Source organism: Anser brachyrhynchus, assembly GCF_964034855.1.
Source record: "Anser brachyrhynchus genome assembly, chromosome: 2".
NCBI lineage: Eukaryota > Metazoa > Chordata > Aves > Anseriformes > Anatidae > Anser > Anser brachyrhynchus.
Genome location: NC_137695.1, coordinates 39,938,841 through 39,953,445, shown reverse-complemented (window position 1 = coordinate 39,953,445; position 14,605 = coordinate 39,938,841). Strand labels below are relative to the sequence as shown.

The 14,605-nt window shown below is 36.3% G+C and overlaps 2 long non-coding RNA genes across 2 annotated transcripts; both read left to right on the top strand.

Moving 5' to 3' along the window:
* The first annotated feature begins 344 nt into the window (after nucleotides 1–344).
* Nucleotides 345–5,256, top strand: LOC308189590. Its single transcript, XR_013946458.1, has 2 exons — nucleotides 345–1,939; nucleotides 2,407–5,256. It is a non-coding gene; the product is annotated as an uncharacterized lncRNA (long non-coding RNA).
* Nucleotides 5,257–9,571: 4,315 nt separating this feature from the next.
* LOC308189593 lies at nucleotides 9,572–14,605 on the top strand. Its single transcript, XR_013946461.1, has 2 exons — nucleotides 9,572–13,622; nucleotides 13,800–14,605. It is a non-coding gene; the product is annotated as an uncharacterized lncRNA (long non-coding RNA).

Genomic DNA, 14,605 nt, shown 5'->3' with positions numbered 1-14,605 from the left:
AAGAAGAAACCATAATAAACAGTGGTATGTACCTGATGTGTTACCTTGTGTTCACCACTGTTCACAAAATAGAGCCAAATCTGAATCTTTGCCTGGTTTTAAATAAATACATGTGAACATTTGTAATATCACACAAGGCTATTTTTATAAATATTTAGTATACATCTCTCTCTTGCAACTTGCTTTGCTTCTAGCTATTGACTCCATGACCTTTGTGACTTGCACTTCTGTCATTTTCAGGCAGTAGTACTTGAGCACTCTGTAGGGAACAAAACATGAAAGCCAGGGTCTGCAGAGGCATTTCCTGTCCTCTTGCAATGTGCCCCAGTTCTGTGGCATGCACTGCTAGCTGTACTACTTGCCGAGGAAGTCTAAGGTTTGATGTTTGCTCTGTGAAGCCCTACATGTCCTTAGCAGTTGCAATCAGCCCTCTGGGAAGAACAGAGTGCCCAGTGAGAACATAACTTCATTTTATTTTATTTTATTTATTTTATTTTATTTTATTTTATTTTATTTTATTTTATTTTATTTTATTTTATTTTATTTTATTTTATTTTATTTTATTTTATTTTATTTTATCTTATTTTATCTTATTTTATTTTTTACAGAATTTGTCTGGCAGTTTCTGACAGAGCTATTTAGTTGACTTGATGGTCTATGGTTAATGTGGGTCTCACAAAATCTTCATGAGGTGCTGGGCAGGTGCTTATTGAAAATGTGCTTGAAACTGTGCAAATTGAATTTCCATAAATATTACCAGGGCACGATCAAAGCTACATTGGCTGAAATAATTTGAGTTAGTTTAAGAGTAGAAGGTAAAATCTTTCTGGACTGGATGCTTAGAAGCAGAGGGATTTGCTAATTAGATTTAATTGTGTCAGCATGTGGTGCCTGATAAAATTCAAATCAAATACTTTATTGGCATGATAAGCTACATAAAGCAGTGCCAAACTTAAATAAATAAATAAATAAATAAATAATAATTAAAAAAAAAAGAAAGAAAGAAACAGATCCTCAGACACTCTACTTCTAGCTAGAGGTACTGCCTGCCCAGTGTTAGTCTACCTTTTGGGTAGGGACTTTTTTCTCTGTCTCCATTTATCTCTATTGTTACATCCTCATTTCACTCCAAGTAGCTTCACAGCAGACTGCTACTGCTCCTTTGTGTGCCTGTCTCAAAGAGGATGACTGTTCCTGCAAGGAACAATGTTCCTGGCTCTACGTGGTTGGAATCAGATAAAGGAAAGATCCTGGGGCTGGCAAGAGATGGTGACAGGAGAAATGTGCCTGAAGCAGGCATGCATTTGAGCTGAAGAGCAATTTATTTTATTATTTTTTTTTGGTGGTTAAAAAAATAGGTTGATCATTTAAATTGCCTCAGGCAGAGAAAATAGTTTTCATTAGAGAGGAAGCATAGAGGCTGGTGACAAGAAGATGACAGCATGGAGTGATAAAGTGAACTCTTGATGCAAAGGAAGGTATTGTGCATAATGGGTACCCCTTCCAAAATATCGGCATTGCAGGTGATTGCTGTAACATTGCTGGAGATCAGCCTGTTGCAGAAAGATGAAGTAATGTGAGGAGTCCAATCAAATTACGTGCCTGACAAAGAATATGAGTGTAGTGCTCATGACTATTCTAGTGTATTACCAAAGCAGGTGCTAAACTGTTTATGCCTGAGAAGGACAATGAATCCTCTGTTTCCCTGACATGATTTCCTGCCTAGGAAATGATGCTGGCCTCTGTGCTGTAACACACACCTATTAATTACGAGCATCTTCTTCACATAAGCTCTGTCTGTAAGTAGTCCTGAGCCAGGATACTGGGGAGCTGGGATGTACCTCTGACTGTGCTGTAAACGTAGAGCTTGGCTTTGGGCACTTCACTAGCCTGCACTTCTTCCTTCATCAGCCTCTTCTGAAAATACCCCAGGGCACAGGTGATCCTCTCTTGTTTCTAGGGAGTTTGGCACAAAGTGCGTGGACATGGCTGGGGCTTTGAAGCTCTACTATACTCAGCATATGTTATGTTATTATTTTTTGCTGGGTTTTGGTTAAGAAGTCATGGGATTTGGGACTAAGGCATATGTTTGATGTGCTTTTCTCATCCCTCTAATGACAGAATCAAGAGTTAAGTATACGCCTGTCAGAGTACATCTAGGAGAAGAGAAAGGTGCAAAAGAGACCTGGAGTTGGATGGGTCTCACATTCTGAGATCCTGTGACTTTGCCAGATATTTTGTGTTGTGGTGGCTGTATGTGTGTGTGTCCTTGTCTACCAGGGATGGGCAGCTAGGCAAAACGTTTTAGCTTCAAGCCTCTTCCAGCATGGTAACGCAGTTGTGCATCTAAGCCATTTGCTGTTTTTCAATTATAGCTTCTTTTTTTTTTTTTCTCTCCTCTTTTAGAAGAAAACAAAACAAAATATCCCAGGATTTCCTGCTGGCGTGCATATTCTATAAATGAACCACCCTTTCCACTGGCCTGCTTGGTACTGGAATTACTCTCAGCAAAAATATTTAGTATTTGTGTTGGCAAGCTGTGTTAAGGAGAGATGAGAAAAGGATCATCAAGATAAGAAAAGAGGGCAAATCTGAGAAGATAAGGAGAATATGCTGTGAGGGACAAAATGAGAAGTGAGACTGCTGATAGAAAGATCTGGAAAAAAAAATCCTTGTTAGGAAAGAGGATGAGGAAATAGAGATCTTAGAGAAAGGAGACTACTGAGAGTGAGAGAGGCTGAGAGGCTGAAGTACTTGGTAGAGAAAGGAGACAAAGGCTAAAGAATGGAAAACAAAATTGCCCATGTGTTGTGGTATGGATAAAAATGATTTTCACACTGATTTTCCAATAGCAGAAGATAGGAATTTGAAAAGCACAATGCAGGTTATTATCAGCAGAAGGGACTCCCATTCCAAGGTCTGATGCTTGTAACAGATTGCCTATAATTTTCAGAAGAGCATAAGGGATCGCTCTAGTCTCCTGTACTAATAATTATGTAGTTATGGCACAAAACATTTCTGGGCTTCTTTGCAAAACCTGCACTCTATATTGCTGTAGCTAGATAGCTATTAATGCCTGAGCTGGCTAATGGAAAGCTGCCTTACTACTGTGAGAGCAAGGTAGACACAGCCTTTCATGGAATTTATGATATGTCCACTTTATTTTTATTTTTTTTTTTAAGAAAATGAATGTAAACTTCTAAATAATTTAAGTGCTTTGAAAAACCTACTCTTTATCTCAGTGCTCTGAAACTATTAGTAGGAAGATGCTTATGAGGTTATATTGGGTAAAGCCTTTGGCACTGTTCACTACAGCAGTAAAAATTCAATGAGGAAGTGTTGAAATTGTGTCAGAGGAAATTGTTCCAGCAGGGAACTTGAGGCTATAAAAATAAATATATATTGCTGCCTTGTGAAACGTTAATAGACAATTTGAAAAAAAGACCTTGGGCCTTGTAGTCCAGATGTTAATATATATATACGTAAATAAATTGTGAATATCATTTGAAGTTTTCCTTGTGAAACACTCAAGGTTGGGGCAAAAAAGTTGGGATCCATTCAGTCTCACTAAGTTTAAAATGACTGGATTCAGTCTCTTTGTAGAGGGACAGAGTTCAATTTTGAAGCCCCTTGTTTCAGTTTAATAGAAATATAAAGACATTAAAACATGGAAGGGAGACCACATGAAAGTCTTACACTTAGCATCACTCAAAAGCAGTGCTAAAAGGAGCTCATGCAATTATTCTACATTACAACTTACATATCATATATATTATTTTTAAATGTATGTGATAAAACAGAGGACTCTCTATAGAGTCCGGTGGTAAATTCACTCAAACCCATTTTCCAGACCTTGAAAAAACGAGTCGTTTTTACACAACAGAGAGTTGTTCCAGGAACCAGTTATCATTTTTTTTTTCTCAGTGTGTCACAAGTGTACTGCAAAATCAGAAAAGGTGAAGCATAGTTTAATACAAATGTTTCCTTTCACTTGCTTCATTTTGATCGTAATTGTGTAGACCTGCAGCTCTCTTTGGGTGAAATTTCTCTCTCTGCAGAGCAGAAACACTTAAGTTACAATTAAAACACGATTTTCAATGCTCAAGTGGGACTTCCATGGTGCAGGGACCCTGCGTTGCAGTAATTTTCATGTTATTGCTTTTTCAGTACTTTCTGTCTGCAGTAGGTTGTACTATGTTCTCAGCAAGTATTTGCGTGTGGAACATGGCTTAAGGCAGCATACAATTTTCAAAGAAGACAGAGGTATGAGAAAAGGATACTGAGATTTTCATGTGATTGTTGTGACTGTTCAAACTTGCTATCTAGTTCACTGACAAGGCATTGCACAAACACATTCTACTAATGAGAAACACATTTTTATTTACTTTTTTTTTTTTTTTCAGTCTGACCTTCTTCCAAGTAAGAGCAAGGGCAGTGTAGTGAGTTTTTACGCATCAAAAGGGTTAATCTGGAATTGCTTCTTCTGGATAATCTTCTGTGTTGCCTGCTGTTTTCTTTAAATACTTCCAGCTGCCTAACTACAGTAATAGCTATCCTAATTTTCAGCCAATGGCCAAGACAACATGAAACTTCACTCCAGGCCAGTTTGATTCTTAGTTTTGCATTTGACTTCAGTGGAAGCAAAAGCATACATTTAAAATTCTAGTAGAACACATAGCTTTCTGATAAACGAAAGTAATATTAATTTATAATCCCTATTGCATATTTTCTGTTTTTCTGGTAAGTCCCACCTGCGAACATACCCTTTCTTACAAATCATTTTGGTTTTCACATGTATGACAAGAAAGAAAGGGAAAAAGTCTTTTGAAATGATATGATTTGGTGTGAGACATCACATCACAGTTGCTGACAAGCTAAACATCACATATCTGGTTCAGGGAGTGCATCCATGTTGAAATTAAGTTTATATTCTTAGTCAGTATGGGAGAGGATGAAAAGGAAACCACCTCACTCTTTCTTAGTGAGGGTGATATAATGGATATACCAGAATCAATTGCACTGAGAGTAATGGAGTGAGGCTGCCCACATCATTACTCTGCAGATGTTCCTTTTGCCTGCTCCTCCTGCTGCTCACAGGATCTGATTTTGGTGGTTCATTCCTTCTGTCACTTCTCTGGAAAGATGACTTTGTAAAAATACAATTTCTCTCCAGGCATGCTATAGCAAAGTTTCCCTTCAGGGTTTTGGAGGGTACCAGTGAAAAACAGCAGCTCAAAAATAAATAAATAAATAAATCTAAAACTTTTTCATTTCTTGGGGGCTAAAATTATGCTGACAGCAGTGTTCAATGGCCTAGGAACTAGGTGTCCCAAGCTCTTCTCCTATCTTTAACAAGGCTCTTCTGCTTTTTTTTTTTCTTTTTTCTTTTATTTTTTTTCTACTTTTTGGCTGCTGTGCTTATTTGAAGTCCAAATAAAGTGCACTAAGTGTTTGTGCAGTGCATGGTGTGTACAGTGCAAAGAGGCCATCAATTCATCTGGTGCTTGGAAGCCCTAAGGTTGAAGGATGATATTGTGATGACCTGCATGGGCAGAATTCTGCATCTCATCATGCTACACCTAGTTTAATAGCGATGGATTTCAGCAAAAAGTATATATTCATTCTTTCATTGCTTACAGTCTTAGGTGCAAAATGAGATGAAGGAAATGACTAGCATAAGTGATAAAGTTACAGGCCTAGCTTCCCAAGAACCTACATACAGTGGTATGGCTCTCTCCAGAACACATCATCTGCCTTTACACTGGCCTATTCAGGCTGCAAAGTGTTCCCCTGAGATGCTGTTCCATGTGGAGTTAGGACTGTGGAAAGTCCGCAAGTACTGTCTGCCTTGGCACACACTATGAGTTTTATGGCACAGGTAAGGGTTTGTAACTGTGCCTACATCCTGATAGTCCATAGTCTGAATGTTGACTATATTTGTACTGTTAAGTGCCCTGGGGACAGCAGCCCAATTTTGGTGCCTTATCATAAGTGGAGAGAGAGAACGTGTCTATTAGAAAACTCCAGAAGAGGCACAAAGAAGTATTTGGGACAAATGAATGTCAAAGGCCATCTCCCGCTAGTGCAATGCAGCCAGTGTGGGTATTCCAAAGTGGCTAGTTTATCTCAAAATACCCACACTGGTTGCATGGGAATTATTCAATTATTCAATTAATTACTTTTTGGCGTTTTTTCCTTTCACTGAAGTATTGATCTTTAACTAATTACCTATTACTAAAGGTGACTGTAAATCCAAAATTATGTATTTGGTAAAGTGACTTAAACATGGTCAGGGAGTCATGCTTTAAAATTGAGGCTCAATTAGAAACAGAACAAGATGTTACAGGTGTAAAAATTTTAATGCATGGTTACTGTCAGAAGCCTTTAAAGATGTAAATAAAGATAATTCAATTATTTTAAGTTCTAATAGTCACTCAAGGAAAAATATATCTTTTACCAGGCAGAAGTATTTAGGTTCCAAAGAGGCTGATAGTTAAATTGTCTTTTTTGGTTTCTGTTACTTTTAGTGTGTGGATTCAACACTATGTATTTTAAATTGTTAATTAATACAGATGGGTGAGAAAGAGAGGATGGCCTCTTCCTGTGTACATAGCTCTGTCATAGGCCTTATATGCTTTTAGTTTCTATTTAATTCTCTCACAAAATACGTGATGCAGTCCAAGAAGTCAGAAACAACCAGGAGCAGCCCAGCAGGACACCATTAAAGACCCAAAAAGTCTTCTCACAGGACAAACAAAAAACAACTAAAATAAATAATTAGTCATATGGAACTTTGTATTATAAATCTTTATATGCCATAGTCAGCCAGTGATCATCTATGGTAAGAAATGACAAAATGGAAGCCTTTATATTTCTGTAGTTCTTCAACAGTTAAGAAGTGGTGAAGAACAAATTCATTGCATACAGGACATCATGTACCTAGGCTGATTAACTCTCTGTATTTGTTCTGGCTTCATGAGGGAAGATGAAAATACTAATAGTCCTAAAAATACTAGCATGTAATGTTCTAGTTTTCTCAGTGCTTAGTCCAAGGAGGCTGGGTACAACAGGTCTAGACCGTGGAAAACCTTGAGCATAATTTTGTCTTCCTCCTCTTTTACCACAGCTCTCACCCACTAGAGCTGTACATTTAAAGTATGTGAGATATTGGATTCTGACTGCAGTGTTGTGAGTAGATGATATGGAAGGTCACTATGTACAGTTTCAGCTGGAGATCACCTCAAGTTATGTCGCTAACCCTGGGGATCTGAGACAGAATCATTCCTGGAGTCAGATATTTTTAGCACCATTGTTATAGATGTAGGATCCAAAATCTTGGCTGTGTGTGATTTAGATTTCAAGATAAAGACTGACAGTGAATTTAAATTGCCTATAAGGAAAGAAGTTTCTGTGTTCGTAAGACTGTCTTCTTTCTATCACCCTGCACTGAGAGGCCGGTATTCTATTCACAGGCTATGGGTAGGCTCAGATTCTATTCTATTCTATTCTATTCTATTCTATTCTATTCTATTCTATTCTATTCTATTCTATTCTATTCTATTCTATTCTATTCTATTCTATTCTATTCTATTCTATTCTATTCTATTCTATTCTATTCTATTCTATTCTATTCTATTCTATTCTATTCTATTCTATTCTAAAGCAAGAACAATCCATATTAAAGAAGTCAGTAAAGCCTTTCTATGTTTTTGTTAGCAGCATGTTTTGGAGCTTTCTGGCTTCTGTGCAATCAATCACTGAAGCAACACAAACTCTTTAGTCTGCTTCTGGACCTTTCCTTGAACTACCTATAAGGGGGGCTTTGGGAGTAGAAGGAGAGCAATTCTTAACAAGAACAAAAAATGGAGCAATAAGGAAAGCTAAGCCACCTTCTTTGTTGGATATCTTTTGTGAAACAAGACAAAAGAAAGAGAGAGAAAAAGATATCGAGCAATCTGGACTGGGAGAGTGAATAGTCTGACATACTTCACATTTTCAATTCATTCTGGTGGAAAGAGGTTCTTTGCTGCTACCATTTTTTGTGATTTATAAAATACACATTTGCTCTTTGACATCAGTTTGGGATGCTCACATGTTCACCACTTTTGGCAAAGATGAAGCAGGCTAAAAAAATATATGAAATTGTGCATTCTATGAACTGAGTTACTTCTGTCTCTTCATTTGCTCCTGGCAGCTCTGTTGCTTAACTTTATTTCCATTCATCTTCAGATTATCAGAATTGACTAAATTTCTTCTTTCTTTGACAGCCCTTACAGTACATAGAGAGATACACAGCACAGAATAATATTCACTAGATAGATACACTTCATAGAAGTAAAAAAAGAGAGAATTCCAGAAAGAGTCAAGCTTATGGACTCGCATTCTGTTCTCTGTTTTATTAGAGACTTCAGGGACCACATAGATTTATCTTAATTATTTCTGGATTTTATGAAAGTAAGGATGACGGTACTTCCCCACTTTTCAGAGATCTTATGAGGCTAAACAAGTGCATGTTGTGTTCAACACTTTGAGAACAGGAGTTATATAAGTACTTTGGATAGGCATATTAATCACATGGCTCTGATTGCTTTTCTTGAATAACCTATCTCACCACAACTTCTCTGATATCAAACAGCTTTTAACATTTATCACAGTAAATACAAATCCCAAGCACTATGGAAACGTTTTCTTTGAGACATTTTTGAAAAACATAACTTCCATATGCCAAGTTTAGGGTAAATCAAAATGTAGTGTTTTATCATAAACAAAAATTAGATGGACCCAACATAGGAATATATGGTCTTGATACTGCAACAATAAATATTAACATTCTACAGTTTATAGATCAGCATTCTATAGCCTATAGATCCAAATGTGGGAAAATGACAGTCCTCTCTGTTCTAATCGGGCAGATGGATAGAAATGTATTAGCTTCATGGACTACCATGGCTATAAATTACTATTGATTGTCCCCAGTTATTGTGGGCTGCAGTCCATAGCAAGGGTGTCAATAAGATTAGGTCCAAGCAAGGCAGAGCTGAAAACTATTTCTTATGCTTAATACAGAAAGGTCAACAAAACATGTCATCTGCCTTCAGAAAGCACCCTGTCTTACTCTAGTCTAGCAGTTTGCCTGTTCAGCTCATCATTATTTTCTGAGACTTTCCGTTATCAGGCGGGCTTAGCACTATATTTTCAATTTACTGACTGCTGCACTAACAAACAGCTTTGTTTACCCTTTAAAAATGGTCTTGTAATTTCTTTTCATTTGCATCCTATTGTACACAAGCACAGATGTAATGTACACAATGCACTTTAATTAACAGAGAAAAGTCTGAGGAAGGCTGATCACATTCTTATTACCTAAATCCATCCTGACTGCCTGTAAAGGGAAATGTGGGCAGTGGTATGCCCTATGGGAAAAACTTTTGTTTGATTAGCCTTATTGGTCACTCAAGGTCATTTTTTCTTCTAATGAAAAACAGCTGCAGGTGTCTTTTTATCTCTATACAAATACGGAGCTTGTGAATACTGAAAACTCCTGAGGGACTGGTTAGTTCAGTGTTTCTCTTTGATACCTGAAGCAATAGTAAATAATTCCTTATATACTGTGTGCAGAAATAGGACAGAGTGTCTGAACTCACTGAGTATATCTGACATAAATTTCCATGCTGAAAATGTCTCTTTTGCATCTATTTCTTTAACATGGGCTAGTTCCATTCATGATCCAAACTTTGCCCTGTTTTTTTTTTTTTTAATATTATTTTGTTGTGTAATATAAAAGTCCCAGTGGTACTTTTTTCTAGAGTTTTTTCATGCAAATCAGGGGTGCTCTATTTTGAACTGCTGACTAAATATTACAAAGTGTTTCTGGAGGCTTCAGATCCAACAACAGGAAATAACCACTTTTCCTGTATCTACTTTTATGCCTTTTATTTTCAACAAAACTAAGTTGATTCGCTTGAAACTTTACATGCTGTTTTTTATTGTTGTTGTGGTGATTTGTTTTGGTTTGTTTTTTTCTGAAGAGTTTCAGAAAAAGTATATAAGGTATTCATGGACAGGATGAATTTAACTCCTTTCTCCATTGGAAAAACCTAGTGTTCTTTTGGCTCATATTTCCACAGTGGATCTCTTTTAACAGAAATGACCTGGTATTCCAGTAAATCAAACTTTACTGTTTAATTACTAAACACAATTGATTCATAACTTTTCTTTGAGATAAAAGAGAAATTTGGGGTGAACATATTTAGTATGAATACATAAAATCAGGTAATGCTGAATTCTTTCCTTAAAATACAATATGGTATTTCAAGTCAGGTATGGATAGACTCCTTGGATAAGCAAGGGTAGGAGGACGTTCAATACTATTTCTTATAATCTTCCAAATTAACCAGATCATCTGAATCACTGTACTCCTTACCAGACAGACCCACTTGTCCACTCAACTGGCCCCATCCAAAACGGCAGCTATTATATGTCTAATTGTAAATGTGACTTGAGCTCTGTATATTTCAATGACAGTTAAGTATGGGTCTGACATTCAGCTTGTCTGCAGCTTTCCTGAACTAAGTTAATGTCCTTATGGAAAGTTATGTTATGTTATGAAATAGACTGTGCATGAGGAAACCCATGAGGGAAAAAAAAAAAAAAAAAAAGAGAAAAAAAAAGTTTTATTTGCCCTGAGTTTTCTGATTTAGTCTCTTTTAAGTAAGCCAGAACTAATAAAGATGCCACTTCAAAACCAGCCATATCTTTATGCCTAAGAAGGCAGTTGAAAATGTCTTGGACAAGTTGAACTTCATCAGCAACAAACGCTGTCTCCTTTAACGTGAGTCTACTTTGAGAAATGGCTGTTTAAATGGCACTTTCAAGTGAACAACTCTGTTCCTGTGTACTTTCAAGTCATAAGGGACAGAGATAAATCAACAGCTGTTTATTCCAGTTAGTGTTGCAGAGCTGATGCAGCCAAGAGTAGTGAGAGCTGATCCATTTTAATTCCCACACATTGTGAAAAGAACTTTTTACATTGCTGTGGATGGATGCAGTGACATGACCTCTTCCCCTTCTGGGTGCCAGGGACAGCCTAAAGGCTTAATTTAGGCTGCTGAGTATTTCTTAGGTGCAAGGAGAAGAAGAGAAATTACATTACAGCTTTAAAAATATTATGTTGGGGGGTAATTCTCCATAATAACAAAAGGAAGGCAACAATTTATTGTAATCCTATAAAGGAATAGTACCTTTATAGTGTCCTTTAAAATGCCTGAGTTTTGGTAAAGTGTGTGAACATTTGATATAAAGGGGTTTTGTATTGAAAGCTCAAATGTGTTAGTGTAACAATAATCAGTGCATAAAACAGGTTTCTGCAGTTGAATGAAGTGAGAATATTTTGTCGTTCACTAGAATATTCACAAAACTAAGGAACCAAGTGTAAAAAGTTGCATCTCTACCCTTTACTTACAAAGCACAATATGAGACAATTGATTCATCTACTTTCTGCCTGTATGTGTGATGGCCAAGGGCATTTTTACTAGGTTTCCATAAAATTTGTGCACAGCTGTATTGTGGAGATGACTGAATTTGACAGGTTTAGTTTTATTCAAAAGTTAGTTAGTTCCAACTCTGTGATTAAATAAAACTGAAAAGTGATTTTGTGATTAATAGTTGGAATATTACAAGGCAAGAAGGAAGATATGATTGGCATTCAGGCTAGAAAGACTTCTGCCTTTGAAATGCAAACTCTGGCAAGAGGCAGTCACAACAGCAGGATTAGCAGTAGGATTAATGTTTTAGCCATCTTTTGTTCATTTGATCCTATTGTATTCTGATTACAAGAGATGATGGGAAGGGCCACTTCTTTGTGTGTAGGTCCATAACTATGTTTAAAAGACAAAAGAATTTTCTTCTATTTGATTGTGAAAGTTCCTGGTAATTTCCTCAAGAAGAAATCAAATGAAGTTGTGTATCTTGAGAAACACAAGAGTGGACAGAATGATCCATACTGAATTTCAGCATGTTTAGGGTCCAAATAGTCTCAGGACACAGAAAGCTACTCTGTGAAGGACTGAAACAGAAGCAAAACCTGGAAGAATACAGAACCTTTGTGTGCTGACATTTTCAAGGGTTCTAGCAGTTACCACCCATCCCGGGTGGAAGCTTCATTGAGTATTTTTAACCCAACTCATTACAATGCTAAGCTAAGCCATAACAGGGCTAAATAAGAATTCCCATTCATTCTTTTTGCCCAGTTCTAAAAAATGCAGGACTGTACAGTGATCCAATGTTTTTTAAAGTTAACTAATAAGAGTCTAAATAAGAGTCTAAATTAGGCTGTAGATGCTTTCAGATAGGGCTGTTTCTCTTTTGCCTGGCCTGAAATCTGTGAGATCTTGGTATTTGATGTTAATTTTTTATTATTTTTTTTCAAGCTCTGGCGCTTCTTAAATGAATGATAATTAAGATTCATTCAGGCATCACTTTTCCCATACATCTGCCGTTTTGCAATCTATTAAAAGGCATACTGATCTGGGATTTCAATTTTTGTTTAAGAACTTTTATGATACTGCATTTAGCAAGGCCCAAATTCAAGAAAGTTCTTTTAAAAGTTAAAGAAAATAATTGAATAATTGTGGAACTGAGTTGCAAAGAGTCATACATGTGATTTAATCATGCTTCGTGTAAAGACAGTGTGGGCTGGTGCTGCCTAGGAAACCTCATTTTATTTCTAGAAAAGGCAGAGTGCAGCATTGAATGTTTTAGTATTCAAAACCTTTTAAATGTTGAACATAATTCTTATACTAATCTAAGAAAAGCCTTTCAAGAAACATACTTTTCCTTTTTGTATAACTCCTAAGTTTTGGTTAGATGTTATTAATTTTACAGTAGAGAGGACCTGAAGATGTCATCTATTTCATCTTTCTATTCCAAGGCAGCATCAGCTATATCTACTCTTTACTTGATAGATGTTCACCAAACCCATTCTTAGTGTCCTAAAATAATGAAGTCACCACACTTCTCCAAGGCAGTGTCTTTTAGGATTTCACTGTCCCTTACCATTTAGAAAGTCTTTGATAATGACTAACCTGGACTTTCCTCAGTGCAATTTAAGTCCATTACTTCTTTTTTATCCATAAAGAACAGATTATTACCAGCTCCTTGCAGGAGCTTTTAAAGCATTTGAAGTCTGCTCACTGAGTCTTCTCTTTTCTAAACTAAACACTCTCAATTAACGAGGCTGAAATGGATTAGTACTAAAATCAACTGTCAAAAATAATAATCCACTAAGAACCTAAAAAACTATTTATAAAACTACCTCATATCATAAAAAGAACTGATTACAGGCTATTTAAAAAAAAATCTTTTGATGTTTTGGCTGGCATGAGAGCCAGTCAGGAATGTTCGGATTAAATGTCTTTTTTATTCTTCACTTAAAACTTTTCTTCCAAAATGTATCTAGTTTGGACATTTTTGAAAAGGAGTTACAGCCTCAGTGAGAAAATGTCATCTCCCTCTGAAGAGTGAACAGTATAAATCTGAACTATTAACGTGGGTATTATTCAACTGAGGTCAAGACCCTTTCTGTGAATTATTTGGGATGTGAACTTCAGCACCTCGTGCTACAGGTGAGTTTGACAGAGATTGAATTGGATACTATGGCAGGTGTTTCTATTTTTTATTTTTTTTTCAAAAAATTACTATTACTGTGATAACTGCCCTTTGAAAGAAGTAACCAAAGAATTGTTTCATATAGCCACAGAACATCACTGTTCTCATCACCATCCTTCTCATTTTGTTTGCAGGGGGGTAACCTGTGACTGTATGCTAAATCCATAGGTAATAGTATTCATATCTGAATACCACTTCAAGGGCAGCTGAGATGACATAATTCAAGAATTTTCCACGCAGAACAGACTGTCACTTTCTGGTTAACAAGTGGTATAATGAGGACTCTTGAAAGGTAATACAGCTGTGATTCAGATTAGCCGACAGTCCACAGTATGAGAGAGTGTACAAGAATTTCTGCTTCAATTCTTGAAGGTGAACAGACACTTCACAGCCAGCCATATTCACGGGCAATTTGTAAGAAGAAAAATTCTGAGTCTCTGCTGAAAACATCCTTTTTGAAAGGACAAGATTTTTGAGTCATCTTTTAGAGCTGACAATTTTTTAGCTGCTTTGCCTAAGACTTCTTTTCTTTCCTTCATAGTATAATGAATTTCTGGTGCAATCCAAGCAGTTTTTTGTTTGTTTGTTTGTTTGTTTCAGTAAAAGTGAACCACAACAAGAAGTGGAGAAGGAAGCCATGTATCAATATGTTTGTCTCTCTTCTGAGTCCTAAATAAAATTAATCTCTGTAATTTCAAGGCAGAAAAAATCTGTTTTTCACTTACAAAAATATAACATATTCCTCATTTTTCTACTTTGTTTATGGTGTTACTTATACTACATGTATATACATATATAGAGATATAGATATAAAAATTCTTGTCATTAAGTCAGTTATCATCTGCATTGTAAATAATGCCTTTGTAAGTACAGTACCACAACAAAACAGTAATCTTATTTCTAAGTCAGATTCAATACCAAAAAAAAAAAAAAGAGAGAA